Source organism: Protopterus annectens, chromosome 12.part0 (assembly GCF_019279795.1).
Source record: "Protopterus annectens isolate FY-2018-M chromosome 12.part0, PAN1.0, whole genome shotgun sequence".
NCBI lineage: Eukaryota > Metazoa > Chordata > Ceratodontiformes > Protopteridae > Protopterus > Protopterus annectens.
Window position 1 is genome coordinate 1,398,364,825 of NC_056746.1, and position 19,081 is coordinate 1,398,383,905.

Genomic DNA, 19,081 nt, shown 5'->3' on the forward strand with positions numbered 1-19,081 from the left:
ATATTATAGGAGAGACAGGAAGAAGACAAGAGAAAATGAGAGCATCTAGGAAAGATATGAATGAATTGTATGAGAGAAGTCCAGGTAGGAGAGTAGCACTGAAGCAAGAGAGATGGTGACAGTTAACACAGTGATCTCATGCAGCAAAATGAGGAAATGAGGGATGATCAGGAGTGCAAATGCGACTATCAGTGAGTACAGTAACATCTGTGTCTTCCCCAAATTTTATCAGTAAAGCCTACCTCAATACAGTTCTACAACTAGTAGCGGTTTTAACTTTGTGGGTGCAGCTTTCTGGAAATGACAAGGTGTGGTATATCTTTTGAAATTATTATTATGACTCACCAGATATGCTAACTATTTGTGTAGGGCTGGATATCCTGAAAAGTGTGTTCAGTAGGCTTCTTCACAGTAAGGACAGTTTCCACATCACATTAGATGAACATTTCATCCATCATCACCTGAGCATGACACAAAGGGAATCCTACATCAGATTTTGAAACATTGCACACTACAGGAGTACTGATAACATACTGAATTAAGGTAAAATGTTGGTATTCTCCATCAACAGAATCATGACAGTATGTAGAAACCATGAGATGACCTTTACATCCATTAGCCAAATAAATACACTCATATAAAGAAGGGTGGGATTGAAGGTGTGAATACAAGGAGAGATGGATGTACACATCATGTTTATTGTAATGGAACATTCATGGACATGTTTTCAGTGTGTTCTCATTATTAGGTTGTCACGCTGTATATCATGAAGTGACTGATGTTGGGGTAAAGAAGAGTTAGGAGAAGGACAACTCACTTATGACAAGCAGAAGAAGGCTAGCTAAATATGCAATATTTGCAGGAATGAATGCTACTTCAAAGACTCTTTTTTGGCCATTATTCAGTATAAATCCATGACTCCTTACTGTCACAAATGTTAAGATGGGGGTGATTAAACATATCATACACATATTACATTATATTAATAAATGATGTGAGAGGCGTCTACAATTTAAACCTTAATGCCAGGGGGAAAAAATCTTCATTTAAGTGATTTATGTCAACACTCCACAAGGGAAGTTGCATTTTATAATATTCAGCAGTCTAAAGTACTGTTCGAGTAACTGTTGTGAAGCAGTTCCTTTACTCTGGTTTAACTCTGTGTTCCTCTAGCACAGCATGTTTAAGCAGCATTGCACTGAGATGAGCAGACTAGTGCAATCAATGGCAAAAAATCACTAGGTTTTGCCATAGGTCATATAGAGCCATTCACCTCTTCCCTACATTGGTGCTATATGCTGAACTCCATGCAAATGCAGAGTATAAAAGGTGAAGGCTTTTTAATGGGCCAATGTTGGCCATGTGTGTGGGGTGTGATTCTGTTTTTAACCAGACTAAAGGTGTGAAAATGGGGTTGATAAGAAAATGGGGAAATGGGGGTCAAGCAGAGGGATGAACAAAGGGAAATCAATAAAGTAATTTGCAGGAGGGAATTAGGAAAGAGCTATATATATATATATATATATATATATATATATATATATATATACACACATATTCAATACTGTAATGTGAACATTTATTGAAAATTTGATTAATTTGGACTGTCAACACAACACAAATAGGTAAGAACAGTGCAATAATGTTTTACAGCTAATTGTATCTAATCAAGTGTGTTGAGAAGACCCATATGTGGAGAGCTATGTATGGGACATTTGTTTGTGGGATAGGTGCCCATTTTTTAAAACTTTAAGAACACAGGAATGCTGGTGAAGGGACATAGGGATGTCAGGGTTAGGTAGGTAGGATAGGTGAGGAAGCAGGTGCAGACAAATATGACAAACAAGGCAGACAAAGGGATGGTGATGGACACAAAAGGTCTGGGGACACCATGATCGGAGATAGGTAGGGGACATTAGAGGTACATGCCTGTCAACTGTGGGAACAGTGAAAACCTAGTCCTCACCCTCAGAACTGTCATCACTCTCCCCTTCCTCAGTTCCCTGTGAAATTGCTTGACACGAGAGTTTCTTTTCTATTTTAATGAGCAACCTCTCCAGGTGACTAATGCAGGTACCAAGACCAGTATCTATGACATAATGCACCATCTCTGTCAGCTCCTGGCATGTGGCATATCCCCGCCTACACCAATATTCTAGGAGGGCACCAATGCACAAACAGCCTGGGCAATGCTACCTGAAGTAGATGCGGCAGGTAGTACAGTGGCTGCTGAGGTAATACTACCAAGTTGTATTCCAGAGACGCTGGTGCTGGTGCAGCAGCCAGTGGTGGATTGGCAGGCTGAGCCACAGTGATTGTCCTACCTCCCTGTGCTGAAAAGCATTTGGTTTGTTGGCAGAAAGGTATGACATCAGAATAGTGTGTTTCCAATTAACCGACACACACACACACACACACACACACACACACACACACACACACACACACACATACATGCAAAACAAGAGAGATAAGGGGTGGGGTGAGACAAAAAATAAAAGAGATTAATAGAACCATTATATGTCACATTCATGTTTTGTTACACTAAATATACTTTTATTATTATATTTGATATAGAGCTTTCCCAATCCCAAAACAATATTGTGAATTGTTACAAGTAATCCTTGGAATATGCACATATTCCATATATCCATTTAAAGATACTACAGATTAACTTAATTTGTCATTAAAGACAATATTGCTGCAATTAAAATTTAAAAATAATACTTATTGAATGTGAATGCATAGGTCACTTGTGGAAATTGAACCCACCTAATCTGAATACAGTTATACCATTGCCTAATACAATTACCAAAATGCATGCTTGTTTTAACATTTAAGATCTGCATGCTTAAGTTGCCACTCATCTACAGAATCACAATATATTTAATGCAATCATATTTATTTGTGCTGCATACATATCACTTACTTCTCTGAGTCTCTCCAATCTCTCAGCATGCGTTTCCCTTACTGCTAAGATTTTCTGTGCACCTGTAAAATAAAGACTGCATTATGCATATACCATTGTTGCCTATCTACACCATTCCATATCATTTTGATTTGCTTTATCTGTATATTTACACAAATATGGGCAGCAGTTCTAAACCGATCCAGTCATTGAATTGTACCTAATTGCACTATTCCAGGTCACTGTAATGGTGCCTGCACTGCTCCACAGTGTGTAGTATGCTAGTCACACTGGTGACAGATTTGGCTAGGTTCTTTCAAGCCTCAGCCTTATAATGAAACCCGGTATAGTCCCCCAGCAGCAGCATACAGCTGTAGCACTTCATGAGGAGTGCAACAAATATTTTTGACTTTTTCACACCACACTTCTGTACCCTGAATTTGGCACCACCTTTCCCATCTCCTGCCATGTCTGCAAAGGTTCTCCAAAAATAATACAAGTGTTTTCCTGCCAATTTGTGATATTTTTTATGACCAGTGCACAAACATGCACAACCATGCCAACCATGTTTGCGTGATGTTATGCAAAGAGAAATAATATCTAACAAATAGGAAGTGAGTTGATGAAACAGCAATGATGATGTGACATTTACATTGACATGTGTGCTGTTATACCTGGCCAAACTTTGTCCATTGCTCTATACTGAAATGCAAAATGACTTGGCTTTTAAGGCATGACTTTGGAGGAATCAATAGGATGAATTGACACATATTCTGTGTAGACTTACACACTGTTAAAAGTATTTTATACAATGTGGGATTCAAATCTATGTAAAAAAGGGGAATCCATGCATTTCCACACATAGGATTATTCCTCAATGCCACAGATGATGTGTTTATCACTCACGCTCATAAGAGATATGCAATTTAAAGAGTGGCTGGTGCTATACTTCAGTTAAGCCTGTATGTGTGTGGCATTACAAGGTCTTAACTTACACATTCTCAGGTGAGATCTTGGATTAATGTCTGACAATATACTGGAAATGGATAGACTTGCATTACTTTAGTAATGTATTTGTTATTTGTAGGACAAACCTCACAATACATTCTGCTTTAAAGTTATATGTGGGTTATGGGAGCAGTGTAGATGACTGTCAGGAAACTATACACACACATGCACACACACACATTCTCTATGCAAACAGTAATTATACTTTTCTGTAAGTTTTGTGAAAAATTATTGTGGGGAACCTTTATTAAAAAGTGGAGTGTGCTGGATTTGAACCCTGGCTTACTCACCACACTTACACTTACACTTAATGCTACAGGGATAGCTAGACAACAGGTGTATTTTCCACGTACAGTACTGTCCAGAGTGCTCATGGCCACCCATCACCTGTCATTTTTTTCCATAAGTAGTGAACTATGTTTGCACACAGGTAGGCAAGGTGCAAATGGAAAAGGCAATCGCTAACATTTATTCCTTCTCTAAATACTCATTACACTTCTTCAGTAAAAATAAGTACTGTGGGACTCCAACCACGCTTTACCTATGCTCTGTCTTTTTTACCTCAATGTATTTATACCTTGTGGCTCAGAAACAGTCAGGTAATAGGTGGAATTTCTGTGATTATTACCATCCATGTTACTGACTGCCTCACAATGCCACTCAGCATGTTTGCACTTTGTAAGACAACTGAAATTAAATGATCAGTTTTAAGCAGCTAACCATATTTGCACTATGCCATGTACTACGCACATGGAAAGAGAAAGAAAAAATAATTTAGAAAAAGGATTAAAAAAATGGAAAGAAAGGTTAAACAATTAGACAGCCCTGGATCTGAAACATCAGACTACTGCACTTACACAACACAGTTGTAGTGAGTACTGCTCTTTGCCACATACAGAGCTTTGCAATAAGCTTTGCAATAGCAATCAAATAATATACATACAAGCAATTAACATTTCATAACCAGTAATAAATAATTCATATCGCTGGGCATTCGCACTTGATTGTAAATGTTTACATAACATATTTAGTGGAATGAGTGATCATATATTATTTATGAATACGTTTGCAAAACTGCAGCTCAGCCTTCTCTTTGTATTCCGAATATTATTCCCTTATCTCTGCTTTACTACTAGACATGCAATCCCTAGTGCATATTCTCTCATTTTCTTTCAAGGTGTGATGCAAATACATGGCAGTCAACAACAGTTTTAAGCAAAAGCAGCAAACTGTTCTATTATGTTAAAGAAATATACATGTGTTGTGTTTTGTTTGGTTTAAAAGCTCTTTGCTGTTTGTTTGACATTTTGCAAGTGTATGCTCACTGATACACCCAGTTCAGTGGAGGGTGTCTGTGCATTACTGTGTTTTTCTTCAGTCAGACTAATCATTCACATTTACAAGCTATTAACAACTAACAGTGGTGTAGAGGCTACACTATGTGTAAATCTGCTACACAAAGTCAAAAGTTTGATATTCAGCAATTCTAACGAGTTCACACCCCATTTACATCTTCAGAGTGCTCAGAGGGCTAAATCTACACTGAAAGGTAACCACGTAGCTAAGGAACTGGAAGGGGAGGAGACTGTCAATTATACTTATTGCTGTACTTGTCGGAGTGTAGGGATAAGTACAGTTTTTGGACTGCTTTTTCTATAGTATTTATTTCAGTTGCATGGGTGAGGTTATTTTGTAAACTGCATAAGTATATCTTACAGATGTCAGTCATGTCAGATATCGAAGGCATTGCTGGACAAATTGCACACAATCTGCTTAGCTACATTTACAAGTACCATTCAAGCAGGTATCTGACATTCATTCATGTTCTTACACATTTATTTTTCTATTACAGTTTCAGCACTTACCTTGATAGTCCTGTAGTTACAGCTGCTGTTATTCAGGCTTGACTCTGTCTGATGCTAGCAGTACACAGCCATTACGTGGGGAAATAAAGATTATGAGCATTTCCAGGTATAATTTTTAATCTATGTATGTGCATGGAATGAAAGGTGCAACCCTTAGGTGGTCAGCAGATGTAATATCCATTGCCTCTTGGCCAATACGAGGGCATATTGTCCACACCTATGTCTACCTACACCCATAGCAGTGGGGGTTCCCCCTCAGACTCCTCACATGTGAGTGGATGTGGTGACTTTCCCAGTGGTGATAGAATGTCTGCTCCTAGCTTTGATATCAATGAGTGTGCAGTCTATGGAATCCAACACATCAGGAAAGTGTGTTATAGTGTAGAAATCCTGCATAGTTCTAGTTCTGTCCTTGGGGGTGGGGGGCTATATAAGGTCACTGGCATGCTGTAGCAAGGCATTCAGGAATTGATGTAGGATCCTGAATACTGATGCCTGTGACACCTCCAGCATGTCCCCTGAGGGTCTCTGAAAGGTTCCTGTAGCTAATATTCTAAGTGCTACACATACATTGGTCTCCACAGGTATTGGTTCTTCTCGGTTTACCCTTGCTTTCAGTGAGGATGACAGAGGTTGCAAAGTTCCTGAAGTGTGTTTCTATCCACCCTGTAACACATTACTGTTTCCACACCATGCAGACCATGAAAAGTTAAATGGAGTCTAAATACCCTTCTCATCCTTGCCTGCGGTCTGTCAGCAACAGCAACAACAGCATAGAGTTGAATCTGCTGCACATACACACGAAGAATAGTGGCAACAACCCATAATATTCTTTCCCTCCAGTGTAGTTTTTGTGGCTGTATTCTAATAGCTTTTAGAATACCAGGCAAAAGGCTATACTAAGTATACATGATTGCTTTATAGTTTGTTGCATAGCTCCTCCATCTTGAATTTGTTAATTAGTAAACAATTCAGCTGCTTATGCATTAATTAGCATGCTACAATGTTTATCATGTTTGCTCAGCTCTTCATATCGTGTAGAGCCACTTACTGTATACAAGTCAGCACTGCAATGCACAGATGCACACATGGTTTTAGTGAGCCATGTAGGGTTTATTGAATCCTGCACCGAGTTTGTATAGCACGTACTATCACAAAAATATGTCAAAAACTGAAAAAAAATCAAGTGTTTTTTATTCATACAGTAAACTGCAGCTTAACTCCAACTTGATTGTGCACATCAAATAATCAGTTGTAAGAATGGGTGCTGATAAAAAGCATTTGGCTTGACAGACAGTTGTCACTCTCCAAGATCATCTAGTTTAATCCCACTGCTTTACTTAAAAATGCTGGAATAGTTATATTAAAATCAAAAGCTGCTCATGTTTCCAAAATGTAGCTGCAAACTTATGCTTCCACAGTCAATGGGCATTTTTAAAGAAGCTGAAAGTATGTCTAAACTTTGGATGGTCCCTCCCAGACATTAAAAAGTTCTTCATAGCTTAATTCTTTCTTCTCACTCCTTACTTCTACCCATCAATACTACTCACAACCCTTTCTTGTTCTGGTGGCATCCTCTGATACCCACAGACTCGAATAAAGTTCAAGCATTTTTTTTCTGCAAGTGTATGACATGATACTTTTTATTTTGTGTTAGACCGAAATTCAAATGATTCACATGCTCTGTTCACTGTTCTCCACTTACCATTCTCCATTGTACACTAAGCTGTTCCTATCCTCTCTTGCTTCTTTTCCAAAAATATATGAATAAGTTTGGATGCGTGATGTTTCCATTTTGGGCACCCTCAAATTTCCACTTGCAATGCTAGCCTCCCACAGTTTGCTGGCAGAATGATTTCTTTGTTATAAAACTTAGCTGTATTATATTAATTAGTCGGGATACATTTTGCAAAACCTGTTTAGTTCAAACTGGGAGATTATTTCAGCCAACAAACTATCACTCTGCTCACTCTGCAGCTTGTTAATTTACTTTGACAAATTGTAGAATTTTGTAATGACATTTTCCTGTCAAAACACAATATAATCTGAGACACAGTACTTCTATATTTAGGGATTTCTCTGTCAGTGACTGTATCAAAATTGAAAATTATTAATGTTTTTACCAAGGTACTGTGATCAAACCAAATATGTCCTCAGCATGTCAGCCATTAAGAGTTTCAATAAATTATGAAACTTCCTGGATGCCTGCATATTAAACCATATTTCCTTAGATACAAATAAAGTGGCTTATTTATAAGTGGAGGACCAGTCCCTGCTGATGAAACTCTAAGATGAACAAATTATTCAACATGAAGAAAATGGTTTTGTGTAACATACACAAAGTACACAATTTCAAAACGTAAAGCCAAACTCAACTGAGCCCAACATGTCCTAACAAGAATGATCACCTCGATCAAGTCCACATATGATCTTCAGCTTGTCAAGAAAATGGAAGAAAACAATAATGGGAGAAATTGCTGTCGAAGAGCAGGGAAGGAAGGTCGCCAAACTGGTAACACTCCCTCCTCAACTTAAACAACCAGATAAGACTCCTTGTGAAGTCTTCCAAAGCTAAATATGAATCCAGATTAGCTTTTCAAATTAAGTACAACCATAAGGCATTCTGCAGTTACATTTGTAACCTCAAAAGAAAGTCCTGGATTTGTACTGAACTTGTAGTCAATGGTACTACATATACAGTACCTGTGGATATAGCAAACCTGCTGGCTGACAGGTTTAGAGAACATTTCACTGCCCTGTTCCTGTCACACATACCCCTAAGCATCCCCACTACCTGGCCACTACCTAGTATCTCAAAGGAGCAGGTCTTAAACGCCCTATCCAAGGCCAAAAACACAGGTCCTATGGGACCAGATAACATCCAAGGCTGTGCTCTACATGTATTAAAACAGGAATTAGTAACACCAATGGGTACTCTTTTCAATCACAGCCTAAACACTGGCTTTGTCCCACAGGAGTGGAAAGCAGTTACCATCATCCCTTTGCACAATGGGGTTGCATCCACTGAACCTGGGAACTATAAACCCATTAGCTTGCCAAGCCTTGTCTGCAAGGCCATGGAGCAAATCATCATAGACCTTATCAATAATGATATAGGAAATCTCCAAACACTTAATCTCACCTAGTTTGGCTTCATCAAAGGGAGATAATGTCTGTTAAACTTGGTGCACTTCTTCAAGACAGTCACCAAAGCCCTAGACAAAGGTAAATCTGAGCATTCGGCCTACTTGGACTTGACCAAGGCCTTTGACACAATCCTCCACTCAGGCATCATTGATAAACTCACCCAGTTGGGTATCAGCCCATATATTATCAAGTGGGTTGCAAACTGACTCACTGATGGATCTCATTCAGTTGAAATAGGGGGTTCCACCTCCTCTAGCAGACCTGTAACCAGCGGAGTCCCACAGGGATCAGTTCTAGGACCACTACTGCTTGGAATCTACTTTTCCAAGGCTGTGGCTGACAATTTTCACAGATGACTGCAAACTGGGAGCAATCATTGAGTCTCCAAATAATGTCAACATCTTGCAAGAGGGACTCACAGATAAATGATTGGTACCAAAGTCATGATTTTAAACTAAATGCAAAAGAATGCATTATCATCCCTTCAGCAAAGGTGACATTCCTGCAAACTACCACATAAATAGCAATGCCCTAAGCACTCAATCAATGGTGAGAGATCTGGGCACACAAGTTGACAGCAACCTCACCTTCGATCACCATGTCTCCACAGTAGGAAGGCATTTTATATTGCTCATCTCAAAAGTAAGGGCATTGTATCCAGAAAAAAAGAGGTTATAATCCACTGTACTCTTTCCTCATCAGGTCAGTAATTGAGTACAATGCTCCCTTTGGTATGTAGCTTTCCAAGAACCTGTACCATCTGGACTGACCACAAAGGTTCCATACAAAGAAAACTCAGGGCCTCCAGCACCTGCTATATGTGGACAGACTGAAATCTCTGACACTTTACTCTGTATTATACAGACTGCTCAGATATAAGGCAATATCATACCCTGCCTTAAAGGAAATGCTGCACATTCGCAAGTCAGATGTCACATGGGTAATTCGCTCTAGGGACCTAAACCTAGTATGCGATATCAACAGAACCTGCTGGAGGGATACATTTGTCTCCCAGAGGTTGTCTCATCTTTAGAACAGACTTCCAATTCATGTAAAGCAGAACCTTTGTTGACCCTACCTAAGTGCAATTTGGACAACTGGACGATTTATTCAGAAATTCGCCTCAGGGGCCCCACCTGTGTCCGTCTTGGGCAAGGGCAATAGGTACTGATTCAAGCAAGGCTTGTAAGGGCCCCAGAGCCATTAGCCTAGTGACCTACTATGATCCTATGATCCTATGAAATGTTCTCTATCTACATAACAAAACTCAAAGAAGGATCTGCAAATGACCTTTGGAACTACAGACCTAGGAGTCTCACTTTAGATAACTTCTCCAAATATTTTGGATTTCTAATAGTATGACAGGGATGGGCCAAAATCAGGGTGCAATTAAAGTTCATGAAATTAGTATTGCTTCAATCTTTGATATTTGCCAGAAAATGCTCTTATCAGCATTCACAATTTACCCAGAAGTTTGTCCTTCTGTAGTTCATATTAGTGGCATATTTAAGTATAATTGAAGTATTTTTATTATTCCCTTTACTCCTAATACAATTGCAACTGTCTGGGTCTCTTTTTTCCACAATGTTCCAGTTTCTAATTGCAAATCCTGGTACTTAATAACTTTGTGTCTCTGTGTAGGCTATGATGAACACTTATATGGAAGCTGTTCAGATGGGCAATAAAGGCACTCTTTCTAGATATGAACCTAAAAAGATTTTAAAGAAAAATACTGCTTTAAATTTGGTTATTTTTAAGGGGGAGATACAGATGCCCAGACTGTAGGCTAAACAGCATACTCAGACTAACTTAATCTCAAGACTTTCAACACCTCTAATTCCACTTCCAGTTCTACTACTTCCACTACCAAGCCCACACCTTTTTCACATCCCCAGTCTGACTCTACTAACCTCTCAGACCCCTTCATGCTCAAACCTGTCTCTGTTAGTTATATTAAAACTCTCCTCAGTAAACCTCAAACCTTGTTCTCCCGACCCTGATAACCTACCACCCCAATTCCTGAAACTTTCTGCTAACTCTATTGCCCTTCCTGTCACCATTCTAATCAACTGCTCAAGTCTAAGAATTCACTGTCCCCTCTATTTGGAAGCAATACTACACTATTCTTCTACATAAAGGAGGTAACTCTACAGAACCATCTAACTTCCATCCCGTTGCTATTCTTTCTCCCCTCTCCAAAATTCTCGAAAAGTGTATCCATTCTCAACTACTTTCTCACCTTACTCAAAACAATCTTTTAACCACAACCCAGCATGGGTTCAGACCCAAACACAGTATTAACACTGCACTCTTATCCTTCTCACATACAGTAGCTGAGGCCAGAGACAATAGCAAACTCATGTCCTGCCTTTTCTTAGCTCTCTCAAAGGCTTTTGATACTGTTTCTCACAACCTTCTACTTCATAAACTTTCTCAGCTGAACATTTCCATTCCCACTCTTAATTGGTTCTCAAGTTACCTGTCCAATCGCCTACAAACTTAAATGGCTAAGTTCCTTCTCTCCCTTTCTGGCAGTTCAGACAGGTGTTCCTCAAGGCTGAATTCTCGGTCCCCTCCTTTTCAGTCTCTTCACCAATGACCTACACACTGCCTGTAACCTCTCCTCTATCATTCAGTATGCAGATGATTCAACTCTGATCTCCATTTCTGACTCTATCAACAACCTCCACCATTCCACCCAAACTTCATTTCATTCTGTTGAGATGTGGCTCACCAACAATCCACTCATCCTGAACCCCTCTAAAACTAAGCTCTTATTATTCCTGCCTAAAACTCTAGCCCAGCACAAATCCAGCTTTCTCTTATCCTGTCTAAATTTATTTATTTATTTATTTATTTATTTGCAGTTGGTTTACCAGGATAGTCCATTGGGCCTAAAAGAACCCGTTTTCAATGGAGTCCTGGGGAGAAAAGCTCCAAAAAACAGACACACAAAATAGGTACAAACAATTTAAAAAGCCCTTAAAGCAAACCAGAGGGCAGGAATAAACAATAGATAGCTTAGATACTTCTACAAATGTAAAATAGGATACAGTCATTGATTTTGCATTTGAGGTAACATTCATATAATACAGTGTAATAGAAATAGGTAAAATAGATGTGAGTTGTGTATGACTTTAGAGAGGTAGAGTTGTTTTATTATAAATGAATGTAGTTATGAAGGGAATGATAAGATAAATAGGCTTTGTTGAATAGCTTAAGAATGGATGAAGGATTAAGAGTTCCATATTTTTATGATGGATGAGAACAGGAACATTCCCATTGCAACTTTAGATGTGTGTGTAGAGATTTTTTGAATGAATAAAGATTAGAGGTGGTACGAATGGATGGTGGGAGTGAGTTCCAAAGACGGGCTAGGTTAGAGGATAGAAGGTATTTGCCTGGGGGACGTGTTGGTTTATGTACTTCTAGTAGGTTTTGGTTGTTAGACCTTAAGACTCTGTCTGGTAGATGTAACTTAAAAGCAGAAGACAGGGAGGGACAGAGAGAGGGGTTATTTATGAGCTTATGGGCTAGGGTGAGCTGAATGTAGTTGAGCTGATGAGGAAGTTCAAGCCAGTTTAGTTTTTGGAGAGAGGAACAGTGGTGGGTTGATGACCTGTGGCTGCTAGCGAACTTGGCGATCTTATTGTAGCAAGAGGAAAGTTGTTTCTTTAGAGAGGACTGAAGATTTGTTAGGAGAGGTGAGCCATAGAGCAGGGAGGGAATAAGAAAGGAAGAGGAGAGCGATTTTAGAGGTCTTTGTGAGGTAATGGTTTTGACGGTAGAGCATACCCAGCTTTTGGTGGGTTTTTTTGATATTTAGTTGAAGATGAGAGTTGAAATTAAGCTGGTTGTCAATTTGGACACCAAGTAACTTAGTTTCGGACACTAGTTCTAGAATTGAGTTGTTTTGACTTATAATCAAGAAATTGTTTGTATTGAAGGGAGTAGTTTTAGAGGGGTAAATACCATGAGTTTGGTTTTAGAGGCGTTTAGAGCTAGGTGGTTTGTTTTCATCCAATGCTCAGTAATTGAGAAAGCTTCTTGTGTGAGCTTTAGAAGCTTAGGGACAGATGAGGCAGAGCAAATAATGGTAGAATCGTCAGCATATTGGATAATGTCAGAGAATGGGATGGATTTATGAAAATCATTTATAAATATGTTAAAGAGGAGAGGACCAAGTATGGAGCCTTGGGGAACTCCGGTGGGGTATTGAGAAAAGAGGAAGTGGCTTTTTCCATTTTACAGCTTGGTGTCTGTTTGATAGGTAGCTGGAGAACCAGTTTAAAGAGGAGGGAGAAAGGTTAAGGTTGGAAAGTTTAGTTAGGAGCAGACTGTGTGAGATAGTATCAAAGGCCTTAGAAAGGTCAAGTAGTAGGGTGGAGACAATTTTCCCGGAATCACGTGCTTTATTGATGGTTTCAAGAAAGGAGAGGAGGGCTGTCATGGTGCTATGGTTTGGCCTAAAGCCATGTTGTGTAGATGTAAGGAGGTTATTTTCTAAAAGATATGGTAGTAGTTGAAGTTGGACACATTTCTCTAGTAGCTTAGAAATGGGGGACAGGATAGCAATTGGGCGGAAGTTGTTAACACTGCAGTTTTTTCCACCTTTATGGAGGGGGATGATGAAAGCTTGTTTCCAGAGTTGGGGCACTGCACATTCCAGGATTGAGCGGTTGATGAGAATGCTTATGGGATAGGCAATTCCATCAGCAGCTATGCTTAGGAAGTATGAGGGGATGTTATCAGGTGCATTAGTGCCGGGCTTCAATTTTCGAAGGAGTTTCTTTATTGTAGAAGTGGATATAGGTTTTAATGAGAAGGGAGCAGAGTAGGGAGGGAAAGTATTTGATACTGGTAAGGATGATGAGGAAGTTAGAGTAGGTGAAGAGTTTGTAGCTGGGAATGGGGAAGTAAGAGAAGTGCATGGTGGTTTTTTTGCGGGAGAGGGTGAGGGGGTATTGGATGATAAGGTGGAAGTAGAAAAGGAGGAAGTTAGTTTGCTAATAGAGTCAATGAAGAAGGAGTTAAATTGAGTAGCCAAGTCTAAGTCTGGGGCATTTGGATCAGGGGTGGGGGTGTGTGGTTTGCTAGGGTTAAGGAGGGTAGAGATTCCTTTCCAGAATCTCTGTGGATTTGTTTTATTATTGTTTTGAAGGGTAAAGAAATAATTTTGTCTGTCAGAGATAGTAAGCATTTTACTTTGTTTCGCAGTGTTCTATATTCAATGTGGGATTTGGTGGTCTTAATTTTCTGGTAAAGTGCCCAGGCTTTATCTCTGAGGCGCATGGCTGCTAATGTATTTTTGGTAATCCAGGGGGCAGAGTTATTTTTTATTCGCTTTGTCCTTAAGGGGGCTTGGGAATCAAGTATCTTTAAGAATGTAGAGTTAAAGTGGGAGACTGCATCATCTAAGGATAGTGTCTTTAGATTGTTCCAATTAATCGCTTTTAGAGAAATTGAAAAGTTTGTTGGGTTGAAATTTTTGTGGCTGCGGGTAGTAATATAAGTGTGGGGGAATTGAGAGATGCAGGGGAGTCGATAAGTGAAGATGGGCAAATGATCACTGGCACCATCATAAGACCAGACTCGCACACTAAACTCCTGGGTGTCATCATAGATGACCAGCTCAAACTAGACTTCCACATACTTCATTCCATAAAGAAAACACACCAAAAACTGGGCCTGCTTTACAGAAATAGCAAATTCCTGACCCCCAACTCAAAACTGCTGCTAGCCCAATCCTATCTCCTCCCTGTCCTCTTCTATGGCTCCCCTCTATTTTCTAATCTACAAAATAACCTGCTGGCAAAGGTTGACCAAACCTACAACAAAATTGATTTCTCACCAGCATCTCCTATAAATCCCATCACTGCAGAGCACTCATAAAACTACATTGGTTTGAACTCCCACACCTTCTGGCCAAAAGTCAGGTAATCCAAGCTTTTACAATTCTTAAATCAAACTCTTTGTCCAACCTGATCTCCTGGTATACCTCCTCCCCATTCCCTGTGCAGGTCCAATAAACACTTACTACAAGTCTATAGACCCAATAAGAACATAGGTAAACTACTCTATAAACACTCCATGTCCTTTATCTGGAACAATCTTCCACTTCAAATCAGAAGCCATACCTCCCTTTCTAATTTCAAACATGACCTGATATTTTATCTCCATAACAACCCTATATGTACCTGCGACCACCCTACTTAACCCCTCCCTCTCCCTAAACCCACTTTACCACTAAGTCTGATCTGTAAGACCTTTCCTATTTCTATAACTTACTATATCTATCTGCTCTCCCTTATACACCCTCCCTCTAGATCACTACATCCCTCCTCTACTACTTTCTTCTTCTTCTGCACCATCTCTTCCTCTGATCTGAGGCCCCTTGTACATACACGTTTCTATATTTTTTTTACTCCTGCACTAGTTTCATCCTCAGATCTGAGGCCCCCTGCACATACACAATTTACTCCTCTAGCCACTAATCTAATAATACCCTATTGTTTTCAAAAGATTACCTATAACCTTAATTCCCTTACTGCATGCCTCTTTGATTTATTATCATTGTTTTTCTTTTAACAACCTTATTATTATACTTTTGTATATAGCTATGTTTAATTAAATGGAGTACATTATTTTTTTCTTATCCATTGTATCCATGACATTGTTTTGCTCTGTATTATTGTAAACTTGTCTCTACTTGTGTCTGTTTGGGGCTTTTCCCCTTGGGTATCCACTGAAAAAGGGTGAATCCTCTCCCAGCTGGACCAACTCAGTTAACAAATGCAAAATAAATACATAATATTGCCCATAAAGGTAATATAAGTTAAATTAATGAAATCGGGGTTAGACAGTAATTTACCAATTAAATATATAAAGAAATGCAAACGTACCAAGGAAAATAGAAAATAATCACTATCAGCAAATAAATTAAAATAAAAAGAAACACATGTGAGCAGATACATTTTATTCTAGCTGTCTCTTAACATGACATTACCGAGCCCTGAGTTGCATTGGCTGAATTTTCATAACACATCAAAGAGACAGTCATAAGATCAGAAACACATTCAGTTATTTGGCTTATTTATTTTCCATATAGAAATCACATTTGGAGATTAGAAGAGTTTCCTATTTACATGAGTTTGTTTTCCTGTTTTGGTAGCTCTGGTTTCCTTCTACATTCCAAAGACATGCAGTAGGTGGATTGGACACTCTAAATTGGCCATAAGTATGAGTGGACATGTGTGTTGTGTAGCATGGAAGAATAACTGTCACTTACCATATGCATTAGCATTAGTATTACTACTTCTATGCTGGATAGTCATGCTATAGGACTGCAATACTGAATATGATTTAAGCAGTTTTCCATTTTACACACTTGCTGTATGTAACTATTTTAAATGGTGGCGGCCTCTAATCATGTTGAACTTTTTGCCATAAAGGTAATACTGAAAGTTTTGTATAACCAATACTACAAGTAAGTCCTCACCCCAGGGACTGACATACATGCCTGCACACTAAGCTTAAGGTCTCTTTATATTTTCAAAATGTCTGCTCACAGGCTGGAGTCTAATCAACCTTGTCTGTAAGGTAAGTGGTGATCACATCATAGTGGAGAGACAAACTTATTATAGTGTCCTCCTATCCCAAAGAATACCATCACATGCTTCTTAGTAGCTGGGATAGGCCATGCCTGAATAGTCTCCACATTACTAAGATGTGGCCAAACCTTATCAACATCTAGTCTATGACTCATATAACACACTTCAGCATTCATAGCTGAAATTTGTTGACCCTAATGGCTAACTCTGCCTTTTTATTTTTTTCTTTATCTCCCTAACATATTGAATATGTTCTTGCCCATACCAGTTATAAATTGCAATATCATAATGGTAAGCAAGACGATAATCCCAAAATCTGGTTAGGATATCCCTGGAAGGTTGCTGGGACAGTTGATTTCACAGAGGGCATATTAGGAAACTTGTGTAACCCAAAAAGGGTCCCAAAATGTTATCTATGATTTGCTGTAGGTGCCAAGACTATGTGCAAGTAACCCTTGGTCAGTTCCCAACTGGACTAATACTTGGCCCCACCTAACTGCTCTATGGATAATTCTGTTCTGGGCATATGGTAAATATCTGATTCTGTGTGACTATTTCATTTTCTATAGTTACCTTCAGATTCAACCTCACTTGCAGTTCTCTTTTAGGGTCTGCTTACCTTGTGCAGGTATTCTAAAAGGGGTAATCTGATGGGCTATTGGTGCTGTGTGTCATCTTGATTTTCCACTATGTGGCTACACCCTGGATGACCAGTAAATATGTCCACAGACACCTGTAATACTGCCCAATCTCCTGAACCTGGATAGGAGATTACTATGAAATTGCTACCTTTTCTACTGAGGTGCCAGACCAAGCCTCACTAAGAAGATATACCACAGCATTCCTGTCTGATTAATCCTGTAATCCACTGCAGATACCGCATATAAGTTTCTATCTACCATGGAATGGCTTTATCATGCTAACATGATAAAGTTTGTTTTTGTGCTTTCTATCTGGCAACTCCAACATGTAGTTAGCATAAACGTAACTGTCACAATAGGAAAAAGGACCATCCAATATTCCCTCCAGTTACTGAGTCAAACAGGAATAAGCAGCATCACCTTTTGCCCTACAGGATACTCTGCCTGTCCTGTCTGGCCATCTCAGATGTTTTACCACTGCTGTGCTCGTGCCAAGTATTAATCCCAGGAGCTCCATACACTTGGTCCTGAAGGTTAAAACATTTTACATAACACATTTTATATGGAATTGACAATCATTATCCCACTCCTCATGAATTAAATCCAGGTTCCCCTTCATCATGTTACCTGCTAGCGGATAGGTTTGGTAAAAATTTCACTCCCTTATCCCCTCTTAACTTACAACAAACCCTCCCCAAACCCCCCACTTTACATATCTGAAGAACAAGTCCTAAAAGCCCTGTCCAAGGCAAAGAACATGGCCTCTATGGGACCAGATGACATCCCAAGCTATTTTCTAAACAGGCTAAAACATAAACTAGCATCTCCACTAACTACCTTTTTCAATCATAGCCTAACCACAGGCTTTGTTCCAGTGGAATGGAGAAATAGCTAAAGTTATTATCCTCCACAAACGTGGCCTAGCAACAGACCTGGGGAATTACATACCAATAAGCCTGACCAGCCTCATCTGTAAGGCCATGGAATGTATTATTATGGACCTGATAAATAAAGACATAGGTGACCTCCAAGCCCTGGATCCTACCCAATTTGGCTTCATGAAGGGCAGATCCTGCCTGTTAAAAGGCTCACAAACATGAATAACTAAAGAGTTAAGTGCAACCTGGCCTCAAGCATGCTAGAGATATGCTCTACATATGGGTCTTCACCATCCATAACCTCAAATAGGCTTCAAACTGAATACCTTAACAATAAGAGTATTTGGCCAAGCTCCCTATCTCTGTTTTCACCATTCTGTCTGAGTTTCACTGCTTTGCAGTAATAACTTGTTCACAGTAACTGCTCTTCAAATAAACTCTTACATTCACATACACACACATGCACATTAATTTCCAGAAAATTATTATAATATTCTCCAGTACTACAGTTTCTTGTCCTAGACCAACGTAGGAAGCAGCCATTCTCTCTGATTGCCTGATTTAGGAACTCCCAGTTAATGTTTAACTCTTGAAAATAAGCCAAATAATTATAAACACAAATAATACTTTGTAGTAGAGCAGCCTGACCATTTGGAGGTTGATCGCATCAGCTTGTCATCCTTTAGCTAGAAATGAGATTACTAATTAATACATAAGCAAACAGATGCTCAACCATGAGTACTTTACAAGGAGATAAATACAATACTTATAAAATAAGGAGTTAGGCTGTGCAGTTTACAGCTATACATGCAGAAAAATATACATTTGGACAGAGAAAACAGAAGATAATAATTTTGAGTAAATATATTACAGGCAAGAAAAACATGTGTTTACAGCTGAACTTTCTCCTGGCCTTTTTTTAATTAAAAGAATTATTAAGTCCTAAGTTGCAATGGCTGGATTTCTGTAAGACATTTCAGGCAGAGACATATGTGCAGTAACAAACTCAGACGTTTGCACAGTA

General features: G+C 39.1%; 1 long non-coding RNA gene across 1 annotated transcript in view; it reads right to left on the reverse strand.

The window, feature by feature from the left end:
• Nucleotides 1-2,928: 2,928 nt before the first annotated feature.
• Nucleotides 2,929-19,081, reverse strand: part of LOC122817239 — a 69,422-nt gene continuing 53,269 nt past the window's right edge. Inside the window, exon 4 of the long non-coding RNA XR_006367174.1 lies at nucleotides 2,929-2,991. This is a non-coding gene — a long non-coding RNA (uncharacterized LOC122817239). The remainder of the gene's footprint in view (nucleotides 2,992-19,081) is intronic.